General features: G+C 41.8%; 1 long non-coding RNA gene across 1 annotated transcript; it reads left to right on the forward strand.

Moving 5' to 3' along the window:
• The first annotated feature begins 586 nt into the window (after nt 1–586).
• LOC119767826 lies at nt 587–3479 on the forward strand. Its single transcript, XR_005277733.1, has 3 exons — nt 587–754; nt 840–1255; nt 2522–3479. It is a non-coding gene; the product is annotated as an uncharacterized LOC119767826 (long non-coding RNA).
• Nucleotides 3480–4704: the final 1225 nt, after the last annotated feature.

The following is a 4704-nucleotide window of genomic DNA, read 5'->3' on the forward strand; positions in this document are numbered from 1 at the left end:
CCGTCGGAATCCAATTCTGCCCTTTACTGTGTGTCGTTATTGCTCTGTCCTGTGGGTTAGCACAGAAAATCACTTTATTCATATTTTTGAGCAGAACATTCGCGATTAATCTCCAGTTTCCTACAGTTTTATACAGTTAATTTTTGCCCAATTTGATAAAGATTATTTATGAATATGATTAAACATTATTTCAATAAATGACCAGGTAGCAGTTATTGATCAGCCCGCCTGTGTGCTTCTAGCAGATGCGGTGAATGAAGCTGATGTAGGTAATCACGAAAACACAAAACTTTAAAATTCGATATCTCTGGAACGAAACATATTCATTTCTGTCGATAAGTGATTCTTATGTAAAATTGACCGGGGAACACGATGGTGAGGTCAAATAAAAAAAATAAGTTGGGGTCGTGGGGCAAGACACATGCCCTAATCAACTACAATATTCGGCTAATTGATTACAAATTATCAGTTAGTTGATTAGCGTAACACTAATCAACTGGCGCATTCCCACCCTCTCGAATTATCTTGGTAGGATGATAAATCTGTCAAAAATGTCAAAACAACAAACAAACTTTTACTTAACGTGTGTTTGCTGCGGCAAATTTTTTCTTACTGTCCCGGAACGGCCACGAATCTTAATGGCCCACTTTTCCAGGTGGCGGAAGAGGAAACTTGTTTTGTTTCCAACTTCCATCGAAATAGGATGGTCTGTTTTTGTACCTTACGGAAGGAGCGAGAACTGGGTTGAGTGCAGGTAAGTTGAGCGTCTTTATCCTAGACATTTGACGACGGGTTTAAGAATTTGTTTGAACCGCTGTGTACCTGGCCGGTCTTCGCAGAATTACCTCCACGATACACATTGTCTATTTCCATCAAGACTATGACGGTGCTGCGGCTAAACAAACAGACGAACTTCCACGGCCGTCGGAATGCTCGCCCGAAAAACAACGCTCAAGAATAGCGCGTCAACACCGAAGGAACATCCACAACGGCGGGTTGACGATTTTTTTTGACGACGACACTGTGCTGATAGACGAGTGCGAATTCTGCTTGCGGCCATCGAACTCGTGGGGATTCCCCGGTTACCTGTCCTGGCCACGGGCGGGCTCCCGGAAATCAAGGACAAGCTGAGAGTTCCAGCGAATTGCAGGCGAAGAAATTCCAAAATAAGGAACTCGAAATGAAACTAGCAACTTCTTCAAGCTGATGAAGGCCATGGTCATCTCAAAACACTATCAACAAACTTTAATAACAGGTAGGAAATTTGCAGTAACATGTATTATCCAATCCTGGGTGCAGAGTAGTTGTCCGCAAAGCGGCCTCAATTTAGAACTGTCAAAGCGGAACCAATTTACTGTTCGCATAATTATACCAAGAAGTGGCAAGTATTGTGATCGATCTATAATTTATTTAGTCAGGAATAAAAAAAACATCGATGGCTATTGAGGTATTCGAAGTCAAACATCTTAATAAGATTGTTGAAATCGAGATTGGCATAATTCGTCGCTAAAATTTTATAATAGCTATGTCTCACGCAAAACCTATGTTTATGACGCTTTTTTAAATGTTAGCGACGAATTATCAATAACTATGAATAGTACTTTCCAAATAATATTGGATAATCTTACTCCGATATTATCACTACACATCAAAGATACATACCGTAATCTGGGGTCAATCGGGACACATGGGGCGAATTGGGACAGCAGTTTTAACCATGTTGGAGCACAATATTTTGATTTTTCTGGTTGGTTTCGGTTAGAACAGACTCAGACCATCAAAATGTGTACATCCATTTCCAAATTTAAAAGCTTTAAGTGCTCTGAAAAATGTTGTTCCTATTCAGACTGTAGTCCCGATTCGCCCCAGATTACGGTAATCTCGGAACACCCATTCGGTTGCTCTTCTGATTCACGAAATTCCACCCACTTTTGACACAATTTTTCATCACGTGGAAAACAAAAAAAGGCCTCTTTTGACCGCCCATCGTTTAGTCTATGAAGAAAAAAGTGCGAAGCACTTAATTTTTCATCGAAAACATCAACATCAACAGATCCAAAATGTTTCATAATAATTCACTTCAGCAGCAAAAAATATGTCACGCTTGAGCTTGAACATAGCCTTCTACTTTGTTTATGTTTGCAGCTGTAGTGCAGTTGTATTAGTGGGGAGCAGCGGGGAGCTTTCGAAAATCACGTTACGCATTCTGTCTTTTCAGCACCCAGATCCAATCTAACCTCCAGACCAGAATGGTAATTGTGGTTTGGTTGAGCGTTTTAGCAGAATGCATTACTATGAATACAAAGAGACGAGTTGTTCCTTTTAATTCCGCTATATATTTTTAGTCGAGAACAGAACACTGATGAAGTCTGCAAGTAGTAGACGAAATACGTATCTGTCAAGATATTAAAAATATATAGCGGAATTAAAAGGAACAACTCGTCTCTTTGTATTCATACCAGAATGGTAGTTCTTCGATGATCTAATTTTTCCAAACTTTTTCTTGCCCTCTCCCATACAGAACCTGAACCGACATCGGTGGCTTGTAGAACGCCAAAGAGGTGCAGAATCTAGTCGGATGAAAACGCAGGCAGGTTCTTGTGAAATCGTTGGAAAGTCAAGGCAAGAACGGGCATAATGACGAGTTCCTCCTGCGTCCTGCAATCTGAATCAGCTGACACATTTCGGTCAACGAGTTGCTGTGCTGCGACGAAGAATCGTACGGTTCGCTGCGAGTACTTTTACAGTCCTGTCTTCCGGATCCGACCGACTCATGGAACGGATTGTGGTCGTGCTGGAGATATCGAACAGACGCTAGCAGAAGAGGAAGAAAACGGTCACTACTTTCAGCTTAACTTGTTCGTGCATGTAGGTAACTGCGAGCCGAGGCGTCGAATCCTCGATCGACCCGTTAACAATCCCGGTGACAGCGTTACGAAAGCGAACGGTAATTCTGAACAGAAATTCCCCACTTAAGCTGCACGTGCCGAACGGATCTCTCTTGAAGTCTGCTGACTTTGAACGCATCACTCCGGCAGACCCCCAAAAACAGCAGAGCACATCCTAAGGGGAAACCTCAAAAAATTATTGAAATGTAATGATTACGTATGAAATAAACTTTATGTGGGAAGAATGGGTAAGGGGGAGTGGTTTTGGTATTTTTCGAGCGATGTTCATAATTTGGTTATTTGCGCTTCCGGACGCGAATTGGCGATCATATCAACTCCAACGGCAAAAGCGTGCTGCACTATTTCATACTTTATCTAGCTCGTCCAACGTCACGACTTCCAAGAAGGTTCTCCCGGAGGTAGCTCGATTCGAACGGTTGTTGAATCATTTGTGTCATCACGCATTTCATGATAGGGAAGTAAAACGTAGGTTCCGGCCTCAGTCGTTTGATCATTCCCGTTGTATTAGTCTTCTCCAACAAGAAATGCAGTAGCTGGTTTTAAAACCGGTGGAAGGAAAAAAACGCATCAAAAAAATCCAAAGGATAAAAAAGAAGCCCCAAATAAAACAATTTTCCTCACATAAGTTTAATTGTTTGCAGGGCCTTATGCGTGGCCTTATGCCGCTTTCTTTCATTCTTCCGGCCCGGTAACGGTCGTAGCCTCACATGTCCCGGATGCGTTTCTTTAACTGGGCACAGCTTGTGGAAGAGAAACAGGCGGACTTTTGGGCCGGACACCCCGTGGGGGAAGCTGAAGCTTTCGTTGGACATCCGTCGAGGGCAGGCCCGTGATACTGACGTAGCTTGCTGAAGCCGCTACCAAATGTTTGGTGGCGCTGTTTCGGGAATAACATTTCAGAGGGTCACAAATCAAAATATAATAAGTCTTATTTAATTTTTTGGAAAATAATCCTGTAGCTACTCATATTGATTCTTTTCATTAAAATAAACCATAAATGCCGCCACCAACAATATATGTTTAGCATCAGGTCTCAGGCAAATCTTCCCAGCAGGTGTCTTTTTCAAATCCTCTGAAATGTCTTCCGCAAATTCTTATTTGGCCAATGAACTTACAGATCATCATTATGTTAATTTAAATCTGCAATTTGAGGCGGTTGAGCTCAACCATGTTGTTGGGAAACCTTAAGAGCGAGTCCACGAACAGGGCATAGCCTAGGGCATAGCCCATTGTTAGGGACGTTATGGGGCTCACGTTGTGGGGTTTTACGAAAAAGCATGTATTTGAGTCAAACAAACCAACTTCTATGGTACCCCGTGGTTTGAATGTGTTGGTAAATTTTCGACAAGAAAGCCAAAACAGCTGTTTTTAGACATAAAAGTTCAAATTTAGACTAATTTTGTTGTTTTGTGTCTATTCCTACTGAAACAAATTAAAAAATATTCAAATATTGTGCAAAAACATTGCTAAAATCACTTCTCAATTCACCCCATGTGTCTCGATTTGCCCCGGATAATGGTACACATTTAATTTCATTTTAACTAACGAAACAAAAATAAAGAAAAAAAATATTTTCGTCCTTTCGATTTTGCGCCCTTTTCGTCATGTTACTCCCCATAATTTTGACACTAGACACCAAAACTTTGGTACTTTTTAGGCTTCAGTGACATTGTATGCAGATGACAGCCGAAGCATCCCCGTGGTCGAGGGCAGCTTCCATTTGCTTTGGAGGCCGTGTCCCATTCGCCGACAGCTCCTTGTCCTTGGACTCCTTCTTGTGCAGCCAAAATTGACC

This window comes from Culex quinquefasciatus, chromosome 2 (assembly GCF_015732765.1).
Source record: "Culex quinquefasciatus strain JHB chromosome 2, VPISU_Cqui_1.0_pri_paternal, whole genome shotgun sequence".
Taxonomy (NCBI): Eukaryota; Metazoa; Arthropoda; class Insecta; order Diptera; family Culicidae; genus Culex; species Culex quinquefasciatus.